The 25566-nt window shown below is 35.1% G+C and overlaps 1 long non-coding RNA gene across 1 annotated transcript in view; it reads left to right on the top strand.

The window, feature by feature from the left end:
• Positions 1-2053: 2053 nt before the first annotated feature.
• Positions 2054-25566, top strand: part of LOC131381239 (uncharacterized) — an 85796-nt gene continuing 62283 nt past the window's right edge. The window contains exon 1 of the long non-coding RNA XR_009209857.1: positions 2054-2198. This is a non-coding gene — a long non-coding RNA (uncharacterized LOC131381239). The remainder of the gene's footprint in view (positions 2199-25566) is intronic.

The following is a 25566-nucleotide window of genomic DNA, read 5'->3' as shown; positions in this document are numbered from 1 at the left end:
TGATGTCATTGGGATGTTAAAGTCCTCCCTTATTGTATTCCTATCAATATAATACTGTTTTCTTAGATGTAGTAGTATTTGTTTTATGAATCTGGGTGCTCTGGTGTTGGCTACATATATATTTAAGATATTTAAATTTTCTTTTTGTATTGAACCCTTTATCATTATATAATACCCTTCTTCGTCTTATTTTTCTGTTGTTGGTTTAAAGTTTGTTTAATCTGAAATGAGAATGGCTACTCCTGCTCGCTTTTGTTTTCTGTTTATACATCTTTTTTCTACTAATTTACTTTGAGTCTGTAGCTGCCTTTAGCCAGTAAGTGCGCCTCTTACATGCAGCAGATGGTTGAGTTCTGGGATTTTTGTTTGTTTTCTTTGTTTTGTCTTCTTTTGTTTTGTTTTTTACAGTTTCCACCCTATGTTTTTAGAGTGGAGCATTTAAGTCATTTATATTCAAGGATAATGTTGATAGGTGAGATTTTATGTTTATCATAGTGTTGTTAGCTAGTTGCCTTGTGGTTTCAATTGTGTAATTGCTTTATGTTATCTGTGAGCTTTGTATTTATGTCATCTTTTATGATGGTGAGGGTCATTCTTTCATTTGCACGTGTAGACGGAACATTTGTTGGTGGTCTGGTCTAGTGCTGACAAATTCCCTTGGTGTTTCTTTGTCTGAGAAAGGTTCTATTTCTCCTTAATTTATGAACCTTAGTTTGGCAGAACACAAAATTTCTGGCTGGCTTTTTTGTTTCTTTAAGTGGGCTAAAAGTAGGCTCTTAATGTCTTCTGGATTATAGGGTTTCTGCTGAGATTTCTGCTGTTAGTATAATGGGATTTCAAAATGATTAGACCCCTCTCTTGATGCTCTTAGAGTGTTTATTTTTCCCCTCTCATTGACTTTGGATAGTCTGATGACTATATACATTGGTGAAGTTCTTGCAATGTATCTCCAGGAATTCTCTGAGCTTCTGGTATCTGGATGTCTAAATCTGTCCCAAGACTAGGGAAGTTTTCTTAAATTATTTCCTCAAATAGGTTTTTCATACATTGTTCTTCTTCTTCTTTGTCTTCTTCTTCCTCTGTCATTCTGTAATTATGTATAACTTGTAGGTTTAGATGTTTTACATAATCTCATATATCCTGAAGGCTTTATTTAAAAATTTTTAAAATTGTTTCTCACTGTTCATTTGAAAGACCTGTCTTCTAAATCTATAATTCTTCTTCCACTTGGTCTAGCCTATTGCTAAAACTTTCAACTGTATTTTGTAACTATTTCAAAATTTTTTTTATCTCCAGAAATTTTTTTTTTAATGATGCCTCTCTCCTTTTCCATGTCCTGAATTTTATCTCTGATTTCTTTATGTTGGTTTTAGTTTTCTCTCAGAACTCAATTATTTTCTTTAAAATCAGTATTTTTAATTCTTTATCTGATATTTCAAAGATTTCATTTTGGTTGAGGTCCATTGCTAGAGAGTTGGTGCTTCACTTTGGGGGTGTTGTAACACTGTTTTTTCCTATACTTTTGGAGTTTTTTCTCTTGTTCTTTTACATCTGGATAAGCTGTCTCTCCTTCATATTTTTTGATTTTGCTTTACTTTGGAAAGGACTTTTTCCCTTCTTGAGGAGGTGTCTACAATGTATGATGTTGCATAGGGTCCTTTTACTTTGTTTCTGGGAGTTTTCAGTGGTAAAGAGTCTGTAAAAACTCCTTAGTTATAGAAGCCTTTCTATGGTGGCTTTCCCAAATGTTTGTTATAGTAGCAATGTGTTAGGCATGTGAGTAGGCTCAAGAAGCTTATCTCATTTTCTAGAGCTATGCATTTGTGTCAGCAGATTTCCTGTTGTTTTGTGGGGTTCAACCTCCATGCCAGTGGGTGGTGCTGAAGTGTTAGAACTGGCTGCGGTCAATGGGGATGGGTATACACTAATACTTGATCCTTGTTTACTATGGGAAGCTCTGTGTTGCCAAGACAATAGGTTGAACTGTGGAATTCACAGGGTTCTGAGTTCCCTACTTATCTCCAGAGTGGAGGACCAAGGTAGGCAGGGTCAGACTGGACAGGCCTGCCTCATGTCTCATAATGGCAGGCACAAGCACCAGTTGTATTGGGGGATTCTAGTGCACAGCCACCAAATGCCCAGAAGTGTGCCTAGGCACGGAGTTGGAAAACCTCCACTGCCCCAAGTTTTCTGCACAGGTAGGGGAGTATGGTCTAAACACCACATCAAGAAGAGTGGGTACTCCAAATTCCTGGAGATATTTCTGGGCTTTCAGCACAGAAAGCTCCACTGCATCAAGATCTCTGCACCTGAAGGGAGGGGTGGCTCAGGCTCCAAATTTGGGCAAGTGGATGTACCAAATGCCTGGAAACATGCTCCAGGAATGCAGAGTACATAAACTGTGGTTGCAAGAAGGTCTTTGCAGGAAAAAAGGGGAGAGGGGTGGCTTGAGTGCCTACTGTAGGGGAGCAGGTGTGCCTCATGCCAGGTAATACACCCAGAGAAGGAATAGAGAAACTGCTGCCACAGCAAGGTCTGCATGAGAAGGGAGGCACAGATTATACTCCTAATCTGTGGGAGTGGGTATGCCAAATGCCTCGAGTTATATCTGAGTGTGGAGCAGAGGGAGTGCTGCTCTACCAAGTTCTTTCAGCAGAAAGGGGATGGCAGCTCAAGCTCTTATTCTCAGGGGGTAGATGCACCAAAGGCCTGGAGCTATGTCTGGGCATGGAGCAGAGAGTGTGCTGCTGCACCAAGATCTCTTCATGAGAAGGGATGAGCAGCTCAGGCTCCTATCCAGCTGTGCAAGTGTTCCAAATGCCTGGGACTGTGTCCTGGCAAGGAGTGGAAAAATCGTCACTGCAACAAGTTCTTTGCAGGGGAAGGAAGAGGCAGCTTAGGCCACTAGTCTGGGACAAAAGGTATTTTGATTGCTTGGAAATATGTCCTCTGGCAAGGAGTGGAATAACCAGTGGTGGAGCAAGATCTTTGCAGGAAAGTGGGGAGGCGAAGCTCAGGTAGCTAATCCAAGTGAGGAGGTACACAAAATGCTTACAAATATGCCCAGGCCTGGAGTGGAGGCAGCACCACTGCACCAAGATCTCTAGACCAGAAGAGTAGGAAAATACGGGCTGCTAAACCAAGTGAGTGAGTGCGCTGGATGCCTGGTGATATGCCTGGCACAGGGTGGAGAGAGCCCTGCTGCACCATAGTCTCTCTTAATGGGAAGAGAGGGGAAGTTCAAGTTGCTAATCCAGGAGAGTGGGTGCCCTAGATGCCTGGAAATCTGCCTGGGTATGGTTCAGAGAGGACTCCCCACTGTACCACAATCTCTGTACAGTCAGGGTGGGATGGCTCAGGATGCTGAACCAGGTGAGCTGGTGCTCTGAATGTCTGGAGATCTGCCTGGGTGTTGAGCAGAGAAGGCTTCACTGCAACACAGTCTCAGGGCAGTAGACTAGGGCACCCAGCAATGACACCCAGAGACAAGTTTTAGGTTGCAAAGCAGTCCCTGCTTGCAAGTCTCATCAACCAGGAAAAATCGTAGTTTCAGCAACTCCTCCCACTACAATATTGTGAAGAAGAGGGTCCATTTCCATTGCCTACTGCTGGGGTACTCTCCACACTAGCCACTCAATTCAGGCTGTGTAGACCCTTTGTCCATTCTAGAGCAAGGACTCCAATCTCTGGCCCAAGACTAAAATGCCTGTGCAGCTTTGCTGCCAGATCTCCAATGACTGACTGACTTTTTATGAACCCAGATTAAAATTAGCATCCTCCTCTCCATCATAAATCTGGGAAAATACCTACAGCTTTTTCTAGAATCTTTCTCTCTTAGTGTCTCCAAGCCTCTCCATAAGTTAACTCCAGGGCTTGGGTGAAACAAAATGCTCTTCTTTGGCCTGGGCTACATGAATACCTATTGGAAAGGCAAGTTGCAGAGGAGGACTTGCTGGCCCCTCATGTACTGGGGTTTCACTCAGTTTTATCAGCCAAACACTGTCACAGAGGCTGCTTGCCTGCCTTCTCTTCTCTGGTACCTGGGGTATCCTTTGCTAGTCCAGTGAATTTCTGTTTTCCTTCTTGAATTAAAGCACACAGAATTAATCTTTATGTGCTATTTCACTATTTCCAGGTGGCTGAGGTATGCCAAAAGCCTCTAATGCAGCATCTCAGGAAAAAAGCCCTAAAATTATGGTATTATTGAATAGGCTATAAATAAAATAGGTTATATAAATAGTCTATGTCAAATATGTTCTACTACCATGCAATAGTATTTGTTTTTATTTATTTTTTAAATTTTATAGATGGGGGTCTCACAAAATTGCTCAGAATGGCCTTGAACTATTTTTTAATTGATACTAAAGTATAAAATAATGAGGCAAAGCTACTTAAACAAAAATATAATTGTACAATACAAAAGAACTATGCAAAGGCTTATCATTGATTTGCATCCATAGAATGATTATAGTTCATTAAGTATGCAGTAGTTTAAAAAATTTAGCAGAATTATTATTTCTTTTTTATTATTTTTTAATTTCTTATTTTACTTTAAGTTCTGGGATACATGTGCAGAACGTGCAGGTTTGCTACATAGGTATATATGTGCCATGGTGGTTTGCTGCACCTATCAACACATCATCTAGGTTTTAAGCACCACATGCATTAGGTATTTGTCCTAATGCTCTCCCTCCCCTTGTCTCCCAACTCCTGACAGGCCCTGGTGTGTAATGTTCACCTCCCTGTGTTCATGTGTTCTCATTGTTCAACTCCTACTTATGAATGAGAACTTGTAGTGTTTGGTTTTCTGTTCCCATGTTAGTTTGCTGAGAATGATGGCTTCCAGATTCATCCATGTCCCTGCAAAGGACACGATCTCATTCTTTCTTATGGCTGCATATTATTCCATGGTGTAAATGTGCCACATTGTCTTTATCCAGTCTATCATTGATAGACATTTGGGTTGGTTCCAAGTCTTTGCTATTGCAAATAGTGCTGCAATAAACCTATGTGTGCATGTGTCTTTATCAGAAAGATCTCTTTACAGAGTTCCTTAGTGTGGTAGTTTCTACTAATGTGGTTAATGTAATGTACACAGATACTCCACTTTCAGAGTAGATTGTATATCTAGTCTATAGTAATGTATTTGTATTTTCACGTGTAGGTTTTCAGTTTATGAATAAAAATTAATGCCTCTTCATTTTGAAAATATTGTTTGCAAAGCACTTGTTAAAGAATATACGGTATTCTACTTTCCATTTCTAGATTTATGCCAGATGTCATCACTGCACCAAAGTAAATTATTCAGGCTGGGCGCCATGGCTCACACCTACAATTTCAGCACTTTGATGGGGCAAGGTGGGCGGATCACTTGAGGTCAGGAGTTTGAGACCAGCCTGGTCAACATGGTGAAACCCTGTCTCTATTAAAAATACAAAAAGTAACTGGGCGTGGTGGTGGGTTCCTGTAGTCCCAACTACTCGGGAGGCTGAGGCAAGAGAATCACTTGAACCTGAGAGGTGTAGGTTGCAGTGAGCTGAGATAGTGCCACTGCACTCCAGCCTGGGCAACAGAGCTAGACTCCATCTCAAAAGAAATAAAAAAATTAAATAAATAAATTATTCATGCTGTCCTATAATTCAAACTTTTTTTGAACTTTTTATTATTTTGATAGTCAAAACACTTTTAAAAAATACAGTATGCATACCATTTTTTCATGATTGAAAATGTAGTTTTTAAAGAAATAAGTATTTTATTATAGATGTTAAAATAGCTTTAGCTTAATGATTTGTTAACTTTCACTTATATCAGCTTGCTGAAATGTTGCCATTTTGTAAAAAAAAATGATGATGGTGATAGAAAAGGAGAAGCCTTATCAATCCCAAGTCTGAAGGTCACTCTGCCTCTTGAAAATATTGTTCTCGATTTAAAAATTTACAAAACTTTATCTTAAACTTCCCATGTAAAGGATTTCAGTGACTTTTAGATATTGTTGTATACAATTACTTTATTTTAGAAATCTTGAAATATTTAGTTATAAATATGACTAAGATTTCTAAAATCATTCATTCATTTATTTCATTCATAATGCTTTCACTCACAGATTTACTAAATAAATACATTGTAAGAATACACTGTAAGTTAGAAACTGTCATACAAATGAGGCCCCATTCATTCCTCTCCTCAGAAGTCTCACAGTGAGTAGGGACATGAATAAATTTAATTTGATATGGTAAATCCACCATCAGAGGAGTGCACTCAGGGTTATGAAAGCCCAGAAGACAGATACTCATGGCATCACAATTTATGATATATAGCAAGTTAGGTGGCATGGAAATTGAATCATTCAGCTGGAGTAACACGGCTGTGAAAGGAAAGGCATTTTGGAGACAGAATATCTCATTGTCAAACAGAGGGAACGTTACAGAGAATCACCTCATTTGGGCATTGAAAATGATTTGTTTACTTGTAATATAGAGTATGTGGGACAGAATGTCATAAATAGGAGTGAAGGGAAGGTGGAGTCAAATTACAAGCGTCTTATATATCCTTAGTAATAAAAAAACAAATTGAAGATGATTCTCTGGTTGCATTTTATTCTGTGGAATATCAAATCTTGGTAGGAATTACTTGGACATAATAAATGCCCATTTCTATTAGCAAAAAGTGGCATTTTTATAGTAATAAGCACAGGTAGCCTCTTTTAAAAAAATCAAATTCAATTTTTTATAATCTTAGTCTGGTTTGTCATCTAAAAATATAATAATTTCCCAAGTAGGAATTTCTTGCTCTGCTATCTAATAACACACAGAATGGGCTTTTGTTCTTATTCTTGTTGATAATGAAGATTTAAAAATCATAGCCATATTCAGATACATTTCACATAAATTCAACTTTTCCTAAAATTTTTCTGTCTCTTGATTCCTTGTTTTTCAATATAGAAATAAGTTGGAAGAAATTTATAGTTAACTCATGTCTAAGATTATACCACCTAGATTCTGCCATTAGCATTTTTACCATACTTGATTTATCACATAACTATGCATGTATCCATTCCTCTTTATATCCAGCAAACTTTTTTTAATGCATCTTAAGATAAGTGGAGATATTAATATATTTAGCCCTAAATGCATCAGCATACACATAGTATTAATACTTTTAATATATTAATAATTTTGATTAATTTTAATGATTTAAAATTTAAAGAATATTATAAAGCATTCTTCTTAAATTTGTTTTTCTTAATAATAATGATACATGATCTATAATCATTTCCTGGTATCAAAATCTGTATTAGTCAGGGTTATCTAAAGGGACAGAACTAATAGGAGATACATAAAGGGTAGTTTCTCACCTATTAACTTACATGATCACAAAGTCCCACAATAGGCTATCTGCAAGCTGAGGAGCAAAGAGAGCCAGTCCAAGGCCCAAAACTGAAGAACTTGGAGTTTGATGCCCTAGGGCAGGAAGCTGATCCAGCACGGGAGAAAGATGTAGGCTGGGAGGCTAAGCCAGTCTCTCCTTTTCATGTTTTTCTGCCTGCTTTATATTCGCTGGCAGCTGATTAGATTGTGCCCACCAGATTAAGAGTGGGTCTTACTTCCCCAACTCACTGTCTCAAATGTTAATCTCTTTTAGCAAAACCCACACAGACACACCCAGGATCAATGCTTTTTATCCTTCAATCCAATCAAGTTGACACTCAGTATTAACCATCATAGCACGCGTAAGTGCAATGTGAACAACAAACTTTACATTCCAAAAAAATACAATTGAAAAAATATAGGGTCAATTTGTATTCAAGCTTAGTAACATAGATTTTCAGTATAATCGTTTTTAAGTTTAATTATTTTAACATGTTAAATTCATGGAAGTGCATTAGGAAATATTTATTTGTAAATGTCAAATTTTATTTATTTATTTTCCCTATTCATTTCTCAGAGGACCTGAAATAATTGTACTTTCATTCTAACTGCTGCCTTTCTTGCTAATGTTTAACTTTAAATGTAATCAATCATTTAGCCTAATCTTAAAAATGTTTTTTATAAAAATAATACATATTCATTGTAGAAAATGCATTTCCTTTATAAAACCACATACTCCAGAAGGAGGAAACTAAAGCGAGATACAGCCATAGTTGAAATGTTTGTGTTGCTAAAATCTTCTCTGTTAGTCAGACTTCATTGAACAAGCCAAACAATTAACTTTTGTTTGAGGGTTTGCTATTAACAATAAGACCCTTCGAAAGTACTATGTCAACATTATTTCAGACAAAAGACCTCTTTCAATATTTCACCTGACATAGTTTTACATTAATTCCACTTAGCAAATGTTGGTTGAGTATTGCCTATAAGCTTGGCACTCACTGATCTATCTAAAGTAATATTAGTTTTCTCTATTGACTCATCTAAATTCCAATCTTTGTAAAATATGCTCATTGTAATTATTTAATTGGTTTTTACCTTCAAGGTAAATGTAAATTGTATCTTGAAAGAATTCATTAAAAATGAAAATACAGAATATTATATTTGTTCCCATATATTTTATAAACATATAATTATCTATCATCTATCTTATCTATCTATCTATCTATCTATCTATCTATCTATCTATCTATCTATTATCTATCTATCTATCTATCTATCTATCTATCTATCTATCTATCTATCCACCTACCTGTCTATCCTGATTATGCATCCCAATTTAGAGTTTCACAGACCTTTTCTCAAAGAGAAGGCATTCTGTTAATAAAATGAAATCATGAAGGTGTCTTCTATTTTACATAATAGCTGATTCAAAATGGGCAAAATTGTATTAACTACAGTAGCTACTGGAAACTTCATTTAATACAAAGCCTAGACAAAAAAAAAAAAAAAATCCATGCCCAGTGACCTGAATACCTTACATATTAGAAAAAGAGCACAGTCTACAAAGGAAAACATCCTAAAAATCCTTGGAGAAATTGAAATTCAGGGAAAATATAAACCAAAGGCTTTTGAAATTAGAAAATTCATCTTTGTTTAAATATATCTAATAATGCATTATGGGTTCTAAATACATTTCCAAAACTTATAAAGACTAGAGGATAACATTCCATTCTAGTAAGTTGTCTTCAATGGAGGAAGTGTGTAAGTGATGCCAAATCCTCAGTTGCCAATAATATTCTTTCAAGCAGCTGACCTACTTTCCTTAGGGCAAGGATCTAGTTTTCCCAGATGATTGTCATTTGGATTTCAGAATAAAATAATTTATCCCTTCTGTTTGTAGTTAGAAACAGAACTGAGAACACAATGGATATTTTTTCTTTTCAGACAATGGATAGTTTTTTCATTTGCAAATCTGCATCTATAAAACAATGGTGTGGTAGAAAGTCAAACACCAAATTAATGAGGAAAAGTTTAGAAACGTTTTCTTACATTTTACATATTTCAACATCTCAAAAGTGGCAACACGATAATGTAATAGCTTGTTTAAAAAGCGAAAAAAAATAAGTAAATGTTATATTTTGTACATAATGCTAGAAAATTTGAACAGTTCTAGAAGATGCACAAAATGGTGATCTTGAGGAAATTACACATGGAGTTTTTTAAGGAGTCGATTCCCATATTAAAGCCAATACCATCATGTGAGGGTCCCATATTTAAAGTTTAATTTCTCTGTGATTATTTACATAAGAATAGCTCCAGTTTTCAAAACTTTCCTTTCATTAGGAACAGAAACAAATGTCCTCTAGGAATGAATAAAATATTTTTCTCTACTATTGCTGTTGTTTTTAAAGTTGGAAATTTATGTATTTATTAAAGTCATTCCATAACCTTATCCAACCCCAAATCTGTGCATTTCACACTTTGTAGAATCATCAGTTGAAAAGAAACCCAGTGGATTTGTGTGTGTGTGTGTGTGTGTGTGTGTGTGTGTGTGTATACATATAAATGTATAACTACATTTTTTATTATGTGGGTTCTGGCAAATATTTTGGGGCTAATTTTTTTTAGCTGATAAATTTTAATACTGTAGCAATATTTGGTTATGTCAAATTATGTGAAATTGTGTAGTGATTTCTAGGAATAAAATATTCTGAAAATAGCAGTTGTGAAGGGAAGTCTAGGTTAGCCTCAACTTACTGAAAGTGAAATCTTTTGAATATTCAAATGAAAAAAGTAAGAGTAATGGGAATGAAAAATAATGAAAAAATAAAATAAAAAATTGTGGAAATAGTAAATACAAAACAGAAAATAAAATCTAAAGAAATTTTATTTAACTGGGCTACTGTTGGTAGCACCAGGTATAAACAACCTTTACTTCAAGCTTCAGATATGTTTCAATTCTCATTCATGTTGAAGGTTGATTCTATGACCTAAAATGTCATCATAAGAAGAATTTGTCTTTTATCTCACTTTACCAAGTACTCATTATCAAGGGGGGACCAATTAATAACTATTCTAGCAACCTGCAACAACAAATATGACATTGCTACGTTTTCACTGTGAATCTCATTTAGATTTTTTTGAAGGTATTTATCTAGTACCTTGGGTTGAGTTATAACTCCATGAATTAGCCAAAAGTGTAATTATGTCATGGGCAATAATTGAATGACTGACTGAAGTCTTAGGGATACAGTTATTCTTGCAGATCATAATTCCCTAAAAGAAAAAGCTTGTTCTAAAGTTGCGTTTCTAGAAGAATTCTCTTTGGCAGCAATACTGTATTACTGTTGTTTAACTTGGGAGCCAAAAACCTTAGAACTGAGGGGATGATTCTTTTAAAAGCATAGCTGGAAGTTTAATAGTAAATACATTAAACAATTTCTGCTTATTTTCTCTAAGTGTTTGACATAGTCAGGTCATTTGAAATCCAATTTAATAGAATCTTCACAGAATATTGGGAAATTAGTACTATCTTGACTCAACATTGCCCTTGCATTAGTAACTGATATAACATTGACCTTAAACATAGTTCTTGAAATGGAAATATTAAAATAGGAAGGATGTGTATTGTATTCCAGAGTGGCAATCTTTTACTTCTTAATAATCATGTCCTAATAATATATATTTTTTAGACAGAGTCCTGCTCTGTCTTCAGGCTGGAGTACAGTGGTGCCATCTTGGCTCATTGCAACCTCCACCTCCCAGGTTCAAGTGATTCTCCTGCCTCAGTCTCACAAGTAGCTGGGATTACAAGCGTGCGCCACCATGCCCAGCTAATTTTTGTATTTTTTTTTTTTAGTAGGGACGGGGTTTCACCAGGTTGGCCAGGATGGTCTTGATCTCCTGATCTCGTGATCCGTCTGCCTTGGCCTCCCAAAGTGATGGGATTACAGGCGTGAGCCACTGTGCCAGGCCTCCATTGTATTTATTATACTCACAGGATGCTATTCAGACATGCTAATGACAATTTATTTTATATTTAAAAACTAATGTTTTCATATAACACAGCCATGAATATCATTCCAAAAAACAAATTGACAGGATTAACAAATTGTTGGTACAAATGCAGAAAGCAGCAGCAGGAAGGCAAATGAAGGCATGCGGAGAAAAAGAGACTTATGAAAGCTTTCCTGTCTAGTTCTTTGATAGGAACTTAACATCAGTGAGAAAACTGAAAAGCCCAGTCTTTGGCAAAAAGATTAAAACAGGCCTTGGCACTATTTGTAAGCAATTTAGATTATCAGAGGAAAGACAATTCTTTGAAATAATATATAATGAGAGACACTGATGCTTGATGTCAGCATGATGATGGACATTGAATACAATGTCTTTCAAAGATAATTTAATTTGAACTAATAAAAAATAAAGTAGAACTTCTGAAAATATTTAGAATAGCTTGGATAGGAAAGCCAAGTCAGTGCAAATAAGATTAAGGGGTCAAATGAAAGAGGGAGAAAGGAAGAGAGGTTTAACTTAACTGCAAAACAGAATTTTGGAGAATGCAGCTAATGACAACAAATTGTTCTCATAAATTATGACACTATATAGCTATGTGGTTGTGATGATGACAACTTTAGAATAATATGTAAAGAGCTGTTCTTCATTTTATTTCTGCAAATAATAATTGAACATCTATTATAGGCTTGGTCATGACAATACGATGGTGAATAAGCAGTGGTTCTTCCCTTCGGGGACATAAAGTCAAATAGGGAGTGAAGGCATTTTGTATTTTTGTGACAGATTAAACTTACTTGGTAAACAAGTGGAAGACCTAGCAAGGTAAATCTAGTGGAAATTAAGAAGAGCAAAGTTTGTTAAGCACATCTGTATCACAAACAGAATTGTTCAGAAATCAACTCAGTAGCCCTGACATTATATAAAAATCCTCTTTGGCTGGACTATTAAAGGACCCTGTGTAACCGCATATAGAAAAAGACATCAAAGAGATTCCTGAGTTGTCTGGGAAGGCGTTTTGCATGATATCTACAATTCTTTCCAGCCATATAGTAGTATGATTATATAATTATTGTGAGAAATATCTTATTTGAATTATTTTTATACTGTGATTATTTCAAATTATTTGAATGAAATTAAATATACATAGAACTCATGAATCATTTGATTTATCAAATACTTACTCTCAGGTATTATTTTGACATCAAGAATTTAACAACACATTAATAATTCTTGTTAATAGAAAGTATAGAAAATCTTTTGCTTTCTTTAAAGCACTTTTCACCGTGATTCCATCCTTTGGAATGACTGTTTCTCCTCCAAATCAACATCTTATTATTTTTATATCAATCCCAAGTTAAGTCAAGAGAATGAGAGGAATAAGAAAGTGCCATTGCTTTTAAACCAAAGGGCAATATGACAGAAAAGAGGAATTTTTAAATTATTTGCAAAGTAAAAATTCTAAATGTCTTGTTACTGCTTTGTTTAAGATACTGTTTAAACTCAAACAATGAGACATTTGATACTTTACTGTCTGTTCAGCCATGTGTCTGTAAACATTTAGACAAATTTACATCAATTTCTATTTGGTCTATGAGACCATGAATCCCATTAAAATGGCTAATCTATAGATGGAAACTTCCATTGCTACTCTTCTTCAGGTTTTTCTTATTGAAAAGTGATTTGTGTTTCCTTTTTGTTATATAAAACTTTGCATTTTGTTGGTTAGCCTTAAAATGATTCCCTAATCGAGTATCTCTTCTTTCAAATTTCAATGGTTTTAAGAATATATAAAATGAGTCTAGTAATAGATCTAATGGAATATACTGAGCATTTAAAAGTTAAACTGTTTACATAATAGTAATCATTTGCTTATGTAAATAGGAAAATAATGTGGTTAACTGCCTGCACACAGCAGGAAATGCAAACATGAAGACTCAGTTCTGTCTTAGAACCAATGGAGTGAATTGAATGTGTACAATGCAGGGGTGTTCATTGCAAAGCAGTAACATCAGTTATTTCAATACAAGAGACATAAAAATCATAAACAACAAACATTAAGCATGCTATGAAACTGAAAATCTTTAAAGGAACATCATTGAGCAATGGTGTTGTCTTGTCTATTATAGTTATGTGGACTGAGCTAAATATTCACATGACACTGAAATAACAAGAACACGAACAAAAGCATTTAGAGGGTTATAATCTAATATACGGTGTCACAAATCAAATCCTTTACAAACCACTGGGAGACAATATTTCTGTAGTGTTTTTGTTCCATTTGTACGTGAAGAAGTGTGTCTTTTGTTGTTTTTGTTTGCTCAATCACGTTTTTCAGCAATCAAAGTAAAATATGCAAATACCTAAAAATAATGGCTTCTTTTATAAAGCAATATTGTAATTAAGTAAATGTGAAAATATAAATCAATTTTTAAAACAAATATGAGAAGATACATTCATTTTCAGATTTGCAGACATGCACACCTATAAAAAATAAAGTAAAATATGCCTGTAAAAGTACCAATCTTGGTTTTTCTAAATATTTCAACAATTTCTAAAATAAATACTAAACTTTTACTCTATTAACAAGACATTGGTATATTTCTCATTTTGGAAATATATTTTAGTAAAACTTATTTTGAAGTAAGCATAGGTCGTCTACTACTTTCTAGTGCCTCTAGTGAGGATCTAGTGATCCTCATTCTAGTTTTCTGCCCACAGCCATATCCTGTTATGTTGCTGGATTTTATTCTCATACCGGCTGCCTCATTATAGGATAATTACCTTGCCTCAACATCATGTTTGAGCTCTGTCACGGTTTGAATTGTGTCGTCCCCCCAAAAAGATATTTTAGTTTCCTGTTTTAGTTCTTTTGGACCGTTATAACAAAATGTCATAAACTAGATAGCTTATAAACAATAAAATTTATTTCTCACAGTTCTGGAGACTGGAGGTGATCTAATCACCACCCCAAAGGCCCCACATCCTAATACCATCACCTTGGATTTAGGATTTTGACATATGAATTTTGGGGGAGCACAAACATTTAGACCACAGTACTCTCAATGCTTCAGAATGTCACCATTTGGAGATAGGGTTTCACAAATTAAAGACTAACCCGATATGACTGATGTCCTTACTAAAAAGGGGCAATTTGGACACAGAGACAGAACACATAGAGGAAACATGATGTGAAGAGGCACAGGGAGAAAACTGCCATCTACAAGTCTGCACCATATCCTTCCCTCACAGCCCTCAGAAGGAAACAAGTCTGTGGACACCTTGATTTTGGACTTAGAGGCCTCCAGAACTGTGAGACAGTAAAATTATACTCTTCAAGCCACTTCAAGCCAATCTCTCTGCTGATTTCTGCTCAGGTCTCTTTGTCAGGAATAAGTTTATATAAGCTCCCCAAGATGCAAATAAAGGTGTGGTGGTGAGGGGAGACAAGGAAAGATAGTGAGCCCATTCTTATTTTTGTCTTTTAAAATTTCAGTCCTGGTACAGTTCTTCCGTGAAAAAATAAATTTTTTGTTGACCCATGCAAAATGGAATGATAGCAGTGCCCACCGTAACAGACACTTCATTTATTTCACCACTTGTACACATTTTCACTCCATGTAGACATCTGATTTTTCTATGAGAGATTCTATGATTGTTCTATGAGACCCAGCTATATTTATGAAGATGAATATTATTTAAACAGATAGGTAAGATTAAAAGAGAAGATAGACTGGGAAAAGGGTACATTTAGTATAGATTTCCGGGAGCTTGAAGCAAGGCAACTATGATATAATTCTAGATGTATTATTTACATTCTGTAACTTTTTCTTTCCAACCATTCTCCACACTTCATCTCACAGGTTTTTAAAAAACTAATCTATTTACTATATAGTATGCCACTGATAATCTGGAAACATCCAATACTAAGTATTTTCGATTATAAACATATTCTTGTCTTTAATAAAATAAATGATAAAATGACAACAGGGATTGAGTTTGGCACTGTAAGTTTTTGTAATTGCTTGATTCCTGATAATATTAATGAAATAATCTAATGCTTCAAAATTCATTTATTGAATAATCATTTCAGTGCTGGTATTATCCTTGATTGAAGAAGACACTATTATCCAAAGTCTCTAGACAGGTATTTACTAAAGAAAATATTCCTTGTGATGAGTGTAAACATTGTCAGAGGATAAATTTTCTATGTGAAACACTAATAATATTTTGTATATTAAGGCATTTTTAAGCTTGGAGTTGCTTATGAATGCTGTTACCTGTTTTGGTCATATTGTAGGGATGTCTCACTGTTCTCTGGTCTCCTCATTTATATTATAAAGTTGTAGCTGTAAAGTAGGTGCCAAACCAGTCATTATATTGTCTGTCTTCCCCACCCCTAACAGCCCCCTTTATTTCTGTGTGTAGTAGCTACTGGACCCAACTGAATGCAAGTACAAGTGGTATGTGCCAGTTTAGGACCAAAGCTTTCAAGAAGTGGGTGTGCTCCTTTCTGAACTGGGTGCTTCACTTCTGCTGTCTGATTGTTGATGACAGTGAGGCCCAATGGGATGGTGGAACAACAGAGTGAAAGGAGCCTAGGTACATGAATGGCAGCATGGATGAAAGCAAATCCCTCAACTGGAAGACTTTGCCCAAGATTAAAATATTAATGGGATCAAGCTTCCATTGCTTCCACCTCTATCTCTTTGGATCTGTTTTTAAAGCAGTTAACCTACTCAACCAATGAGGCTTTTTTTTTTAATCACCATTCTTATAAAAACCTTTAAATGATGAATTCAATGTTTTCTAGATTGCAGTTTCCAAAACAGCAGGGTTGGTGTGTAATCTGTGCACTTTTGGGAACCAACAGCGCTTGTCATTTTGTAAATGCTTAATAGATGTGTGATGAAAGAAAAAAGAACACATTTCAGAATACACTGAAAAAGTTATGTTTAGTTTTGTCTGACTCACGAGTAAACATATGGCTCTTATGTTTTTAGCAAATATCAAGCTTTTGAATTTCAACCCAAGTAAAATGTTTCTCCCATGGCTCCCTGACAGAACATTCCCAGCTGTTTCAGTGCAAAGCTCTGACAGCTTCTAGAGCAAGAGTCAATATTAGTTAATGGTCCAGCTGCAATTGCAACTATTTTATTTCATCACAATGACAACTTAGATTCCTTCTCCTACTATTTCCTTTGAGATTAGTGCTGCTGAACTTTAGTATTCACAGCTACTCACAGAGCTGTGACTATAAACCCTTTCGAGTTATTCATTATTAGTTCCTACACAACATGTTCTAATTAATTCATAATAAATCCTCCAAAATACTGCATATGTTACATGTTTCATTAGGATCCAATTGGAAAGAAGTTGCATCACTTTCCTTCTGTTAATAAGCCATCTTTCTTTACATTGCATGATGCATTTTAGTTTGACATGCCGATTATTCCATTCTATCAATGACCCAGATTATGTTCTTCCTTCTGTAACAGAATATATTGTAAAATAATGAAACTGAAACTGCAAGGCAGAGAAGACTACACACACAAACCATGATGTGATCCCTGAAGACTTTTGGTATGAGAGTGAATATGTGCATGTGTGTGCATGCAATAATGTGCACTCTATTTTTATGTATTGTGTTCTGAAAAGCTATCTTAATAGATTTCTTTTTTTTTTTTTTTTTTTTTTTGAGATGGAGTCTTGCTCTGTCACCCAGGCTGGAGTGCAGTGGCACGATCTTGGTTCACTGCAAGCTCCGCCTCCCAGGTTCACGCCATTCTCCTGCCTCAGCCTCCCCAGCAGCTGGGACTACAGGCACACACCGCCTCGCCCAGCTAATTTTTTTGTATTTTTAGTAGAGACGGGGTTTCACCGTGTTAGCCAGGACAGTCTCTATCTCCTGATCTCATGATCCACCCACCTTGGCCTCCCAAAGTGCTGAGATTACAGGCATGAGCCACCGAACCCGGCCTTAATAGACTTCTTAATAGACCCTTAATATTAAGAAAAACTTAATAGAGCCTCTTTAGATTTGTTATTAGAATACCGAATTCATTGGAAGAAATTATAGCATTGTTCTTTTGATTGCATGTTTTCTGGAAAGAACTTTACTTCCACAGTAGTTAAAATAACATACGGATGAAGAATATATATGCTTGTTAATCTTATGTGTTGTGTATGTGTGTGTTGTGTGTGTGTTTCGTTCTTTTATGCTGTTATTTGTTTTAAAAGAATTTCAGTACAATCAGAGAATAACAGAATCTTAGTCAGAAGACATATTACAGTCCACATAATTAAACCTCTCACTGTTGGAGGTTCTTGCACAGATGTTGTAAAAAATAAAAACAAAAACAAAAAATAAAACATCTTTGTCAGATGAAAAGTGCCATTGCTAGTCTTTCTTCAATAATGTTACTAAATAAATGTCAGCCTTACCTCATTCGTCTATGGTTATTGTCAGAATGACTCATGTTTCTGCTTAAAAATAATAATAAAAATAATAATAAAAGCTGCCATAGTTGTTATGAATGGTTTAGAATAGTGTAGTCACTTTTTAATTTTAAATACAGAAAATAAAGAAGCTTTGAAGCTGTGTTCAGAGTCCTAGAAATTTGTATACTCAAAGATGAGGTTATTGGCAGAGGGCATATGTAGATAGCAGTTAGTAGTCCTCAAAATATGTACACCCACATCTCAGAAATCTGGGTAAGTTTTAGAAGGTGGTAGAAGATATATTTACATAACTGTTAAAGCTTTCTAAAACAATTTTTAAAGCATTTCAAGTTTTCTAAAAAAAAATCTAGCATTTAATCATCACTTTAGTTTAAGATGATGTACATATATAAAATATTTAGTTATTTGAAATGCTTTCCACTGATATCTTTGATAAACCCTTGATTTAAAGAAATAATAATATGGGCAGAGCAAAAACAAAGTGTTTCTCAAATTGTTGTAACAGCTATATTATTTATAGTTGAACTAAACTAGTCAAAGCTCTTACCTTGTCCGGCTGTGACAACAAATGTGGTCAGTTAAATTTACTTTGAAATTCTTTAGATGGAAACTATTTTATAGATTCCAATTTGTTTGCTTAAAAAATATACATGGCAATATCTATGTTCAATTGTACAGCAGAGATTCTAAAACTGTCCAAAGTTGAAAGTTAAATCCTATATGCATATTTATTGTATTTACTCAGCATGATATTAAATTTTAAAGCATCACAAAACGAATAATTTCATGTGTTCCAAAATAAGTGAAAAGCCAGTGTTTCACCACCACTTCTCTTAGTCACTAGGATTATGATATGTGGAATCATTTGAGAGGCAGGGCATGAGATTTTGGGTAATGAAAAACATCTTGAACAAAGGCTTTGAAATGGGGGTGAATCATGGCATTTGGATATGCTATAATAAGAAAATCTAGGTATAAAGGGATGAGAAGTAAGACTAAAATGACAACAGAGGGAGTGCAAAGGAAATAATAAATACTCACATCTAGAACACTGACAGGGCTTGAAGCATTTCTGGAAGTGGGGAATTAAAGAGAAGTGAAGAATCAAAGACAACAAAAAAATAATTTGGACAGGGAAGATTAAAAGTATCCCAAAGATTATAGAGACTGTAAAAAGATATTAGTTTAAGCTTTAAGAAAGCAAACCACAGCATGTTGGACATTCTGTGTCTAGCTAATTATGGTTTCTGAGAAAACATGGTGGAGGTAAAAGAAATTGCTCATCTCTCAAATTCAAGATAAAATATGCACATTTTCTTCAAAATTATAAAAAATAACACTATTTTCACACGTTATTCATGGAGTCTGCAACATTTTTGAAACAAGTGCAATTGTCAGTCTTTATAACTGTAGAAAAATTATATGGTAAATATGATTAGGATCAAAATAATTACCCTTGCAAATCAAGTAAAAGTAGACAGCTTTTAATATTATATTTTCAAATAGCCTGAATCTAAACTTTTAATTTTACACAACTGTATTCTCATTTAAGAGGATTTAAGGGGAAAAAATGCAGTCCAGGCCAGGTGGCTTACACCTATAATCCTAGCAATTTGGGAGGCTAAGACAGGAGGATCACTAGAGCCCAGGATTTCAAGACTAGCTTGGAAATGTAGTGAGACCTCATCTCGTCAAAAACTAAAACATTAGCTAGGCATGGTGGTGTCTGCTTATAGTCCCAGCCACTTGGGAGGCTGAGGTAAAAGGATCTCTTGAGCCCAGTAAGTTAAGGTTACAGTGAGCTCTGATCCTGCCATTGCAGTCTAGCCTGGGTGACAGCAAGATTTCGTCTCAAAATAAAAGGGGTGGGGAATTAGTAACATTTTCTTATCTAGCCCATTCCTCTCTTTGACAGGTATTTTAAAAAGCAAACAACCACAACCAAACAAAACTTGATTGGCCAAATCTACTAATTTATAGTTGTTAGTGTCCTTGGTTTCTCAAGTGCTTTTAGAAGTTTAGAAGGCTGATGTGTGTGTGTGTGTTTTCTACAACTTACTATTCAATTATTTTTTAAGAATGTGTAAATAATCACTTGATGTTATTATGCCTAATAGATAATGTTGAACACATTGACAAAAAGAAAATATGTACTCATACAGAAATACTGTGATTTAGGTCACTTACATACTTGGGAGGGGCAAATCCTGCTGATTTTGAGTGTGTCGAAATGCTGAAGCTATTTTTCACATGTTTTGGGTCTGTTTCTTTTTTTTAAGTTTTTTTTTTCTCATTATTTGAAAACCCAATGGGACTGTAATAAAACTGGGAAAATGTGATCCATATGTTTTGGAATCTTTTACAATTAAATCATCAAATTACCATTCAAAATATTTTGAACATTGAATATAAATGGCCTAAATGCTACACTTAAAAGACACAGAGTGGCAGAATGGATTAAAATCCACCAACCAATTACCTGCTGTCTTGAACAGACTCACCTAACACATAAGGACTCACATAAACTTATGGTAAAGGGGTTAAAAAAAGACGTTCCATGCAAATGGAAACTAAAAGCAGGAACAGTTATTCTTATATCCATCAAAACATACTTAAAAAAACTATAGTTAAAAAAGACAAAAAGGGACATTATATAATGATAAAAGGGTTAGCCCAACAGGAAAATATCACAATCTTAAATATGTATGCACCTAACACTGCAGCTCCCAAATTTATAAAACAATTACTACTAGAACTAAGAAATAAGATAAATGGCAACACAATAATAACGGGGGATGTCAATACTCCACTGATATCACTAGACAGGTCATCAAGTCAGAAAGCCAACAAAGATACAATGAACTAAAACTAAGCCTTAGAAAATGGACTTAACAGATATTTACAGAACATTCTACCCAACAAATGCAGAATATACATTCTCTTCATCAGCACATGGAACATTCTCCAAGATATACCATATGATAGGCCACAAAACAAGTCTCAATAAATTTAAGAAGATCAAAATTATATTAAGTATTCTGTCAGTCCACAGTGGAATAAAATTAGAAATTAACTCCAAAAAGAATCCTCAAAACTATACAAATACATGGAAATTAAATAATCTGCTCCTGAATAATCATTGAGTCAATAATGAAATCAAGATGGAAATTTAAAATTTTTTTTAATTAAATGGTAATAGCAACACAACCTATCAAAATCTCTGTGATACTGCAAAAGTGGTGCAAGAGGAAACTTCATAGCATTAAATACCTATGTCAAAAAGTCTGAAAGAGCATTAATAAACAATCTAAGATCATACCTCAGGGAACTAGAGAATAAGAACAAACCAACCAAAACCCAACAGAAAAAAAAAAAAGAAATAATGAAGATTAGAGCACTCAGTTCCACATGGCTGAGGAGGCCTCACAATCATGGTGGAAAGTGAAGGAGGAGCAAAGGCACATCTTACATGGTGGCAGGCAAGAGAGCATGTGCAGGGGAACTGCCCTTTACAAAACCATCAGATCTCATGAGAGTTATTCACCATCACGAGAACAGCAAGGGAAAAACCAACCCACACGATTCAATTACCTCCAACAGGGTCCCTCACATGACATAGGGGGATTTGGGGAGCCATTAGGTTGGTGCAAAAGTTATTGCTCTTTTTGCTATTACTTTTAATGGCAAAAACCATGATTAATTTTGCACCAAACTAATAAAATTGAAGATGATATGTGGGTGAGGTCACAGCCAAACTATATCAACATTAGTGAGATTAACCAAGAAACAAAGAGAGAATATCCAAATAAGTTCAATTAGAAACAAAATGGGAAATAGTACAGAAGATGCCACAGACATACAAAATATCATTCAAGGCTACTATGAACACCCTTATGTGCATAAACTAGAAAACCTGGAGGAGCTGAATAAATCCCTGGAAATATACAGCCCTCCTAGATTAAACTAAGAAGAAATGGAAACTCTGAACAGAACAAAAACAAGCAGCAAGATTGGAATTGTGATTTAAAAATTACCAACAAAAAAATGTCCCCAAGACTGGATGGATTCACAAGTGAATTATATCAGACATTCAAAGAAGGATTGGTACCAATCCTATTGACACTATTCCAAAAGATAGAGAAAGAGGGAACCCTCCCTAAATCATTCTATGAAGCCAGTATCACCCTAATACAAAAACCAAGGAAGGGCATAACAAAAAATGAAAACTACAGACAGATATCCCTGATGAACGTAGATGAAAAAATCCTCAACAAAAAACTAACTGAATTCAACAGCATATCAGAAAGATAATCCACCATGATTAAGTCAGTTTCCTACTAGGGATGCAGGGATGGTTTAACATCCACAAATCAATAAATGTGACACACCACATAAACAGAATTAAAAACAAAAATCATGTGATCCTCTCAATGGATGCAGAAAAAGCATTTGACAAAATACAGCATCTTTTTATAATTAAAACCTTCAGCAAAATTGGTGTAGAAGGGACATATCTTAACGTAACAAAAGCCATCTATGACAAACCCACAGCCAACATTATACCAAATGGGGAAAAGTTGAAATCACTCCCCAAGAAATGGAGCAAGACAAGGATGCTGGCTTTCACCAACTTCTACTCAACATAGTACTGAAAGTCTTAGCCAGAGAAATCAGACAAGAGAAAGAAATAAAGGGCATCCAAATCAGTAAAGAAGTCAAACTGGGAGGCAGAGCTTGCAGTGAGCTGAGATCGAGCCACTGGACTCCAGCCTGGGAGACAGAGCCAGACTCTGTCTCAAAAACAAAGAAGTCAAACTGTTGCTGTTAGCTGATGATGTGATTTTATACCTAGAAAACCCTAAAGACTCATTCAAAAGGCTCCTAGATCTGATCAATGAATTCAGTAAAGTTTCTGAATACAAAATAAATGTACACAAGTCAGTAGCACTGCTATACACTAACAGCGACCAAGCTGAGAATCAAATTGAAAAACTCAACCCCTTCTACAACAGCTGCAAAAAATAAAATAAAATGCTTAAGAATATACCTAACCAAGGAGGCGAAATATCTCTACAAGAAAAAACACAAAACACTGCTGAAAGAAATAATAGATGACACAAACAAATGGAAATACATTCCATGCTTATGGATGGGTAGAATCAATATTATGAAAATGACCTTATTTCCAAAAGTAATTTACAAGTTCAATGCAATTTCCATCAAAACATCACCATCATTCTTCACAGAACAAGAAAAAACAATTCTAAAATTTATATGGGACAAAAAAGAGCCCATATAGCCAAAACAAAAATCAGCCAAAAGAACAAATCTGGAGGCATCACATTACGCCACTTTGAACTACACTATAAGGCCATAATCACCCAAATAGCATGCTACTGGTATAAAAACAGACATGTAGACCAATGGAACAGAAAAGAGAGCCCAGAAAAAAAGCCAAATACTTACAGCCAAGTCAACTTCAATAAAGCAAGCCCAAGCATAAAGTGGGGAAAGGACACCCTATTCAACACATGGTGCTGGGATAATTGACAAGTCACATGTAGAAGAATGAAACTGGATTCTCGTTTCTCACTGTATATAAAAATCAACCCAGGATGGATTAAAGACTTAAATCTATGATGTGAAACCATAAGAACTCTAGAAGATAACATTGAAAAACTCTTCTAGACATTGGCTTAGGCGAAGAGTTCATGACCAAGAACCCAAAAGCAAATCCAACAAAAACAAAGATAAATAGATGGGACTTAATTAAACTAAAAAGCTTCTGCACAGCAAAAGAAATAATCATCAGAGTAAACAGACAAACCATAGAGTGGGAGAAAACTTTTGCAAACTATGCATCTAAGAAAGGACAAATATCCAGGATCTTATAGGAACTAAAACAAGTCAGTGATAAATAATAATAATAATAATAATAATCCTCATCAAAAAGTAGGCTAAAGACATAAATAGAAAACTCTTAAAAGAAGATATACAAATGGCCAATAAACATAGGAAAAAGTGCTCAACATACAAAATGCAAATCAAAACCACAATATGATACCAACTTACTCCTGCAGGAATGGCCATAATTAAAGAATCAAAAAATAGTATATGTTGCTGTGAATGTGGTGAAAAGGGAACACTTTTACACTGCTCTTGGGAATGTAAATTAGTACAATCACTATAGATAACAGTATGGAGAATCCTTACAGAGGTAGAAATAGAAGTACCATTTCACCTAGCAATTTGACTTCTGGGTATCTACCCAGAGGAAAAGAAGTCATTATATAAAAAAGACACTTGCACATGCATGTTTATAGCCATATAATTCACAATGGCAAAAATATGGGACCTGCCTAAATGCCCATCAGCCAAAGAGTGGATAAGAAAATATTATATATATATAATATTTATATATATAATATTATATAATATTTATTAATATTTTATATATATACCTTGAATACTACTCAGCCATAAAAGGAAACAAAATAATGGCATTCACAGCAACCTGGATGAAGTTGGAGACCATTATTCTTAGTAGAGTAACTCAGGAATGGAAAACTAAACCTCATATGTTCTCACTAATAAGTGGAAGCTTACCTATGAGGATACAAAGATATAAAAATGATATAATGGACTATGGGGACTTAGGGGCAACGTTGGGAGTGGGATGAAGGATAAAAGACTACACACTGGGTTCAATGTAAACTGCTTGGGTGATGGGTGCATCAAAATCTCAGAAATCACCACTAAAAAACTGATCAGTTTAACCAAATACCACCTGTTCCCCCCAAAATTGAAATAGTAAAAATAATGATAAATAAAAATTTAAAAAACCCCCAAAATTAAGAGCTCTTTTTCAAACATATACACCTAGACAAGAAAATAATGCACAATTCATAGGATTGTGTTGCTTAAATATTTTATCAAATATTTATTTTATTTTTAGTGTTGAATGGCATATCAACCAAATAAATCATTCCATGATATTACCAGTAACATATGATTATAAAATGATCAGGCGGCTGGGCGCGGTGGCTTACGCCTGTAATCCCAGCACTTTCGGAGGCCAAGGCGGGGGGATGACCGGATGTGAGGAGTTCGAGACCAGCCTGCCCAACATGGCGAAACCTTGTCTCTACTAAAAATACTAAAAATGAGCCAGGCGTGTTGACAGGTGCCAGTAATTCCAGCTACTGTGGAGGCTGAGGCAGTAGAATCGCTTGAACCTGGGAGGTGGAGGTTGCAGTGAGCGGAGATCATGACACTGCACTCCAGCCTGGCCTACATGAGTGAAACTCCCTCTCAAAAAAAAGAGATCAAGCATAATTTATACTACTAAATAGGCAAAAACTTTTGCTCAGTGTTCACTTATCTATCACCAATTCGTTATCCAAACATGTCAGCATTTGCTGTAAACAAATCCAAACATGGACAAAGGACTCTCAAATGCATTCAAATCTATTACCCTTTTACTGATGTCCTTCAGAAAAAAAGGTAACCTTTTTAGGTAAACAATATGCGAATTTGATGTTTGGTGTCTTTATTAACATACCTACTGGATAAATTATTCATTTTGTCACATTTGACTTTAAAATATAGTATTTTTATAATCTCACAAAACTATTTTAGTAAAAATTTTTTTTTAGTATTCTATTCTATTCTATTCTATTCTATTCTATTCTATTCTATTCTATTCTATTCTATTCTATTC

This window comes from Hylobates moloch, unplaced genomic scaffold (assembly GCF_009828535.3).
Source record: "Hylobates moloch isolate HMO894 unplaced genomic scaffold, HMol_V3 SCAFFOLD_14, whole genome shotgun sequence".
Classification (NCBI taxonomy): Eukaryota; Metazoa; Chordata; class Mammalia; order Primates; family Hylobatidae; genus Hylobates; species Hylobates moloch.
Note: the sequence above shows the minus strand (reverse complement) of the source record. Positions and strands in the feature narration are given on the sequence as shown.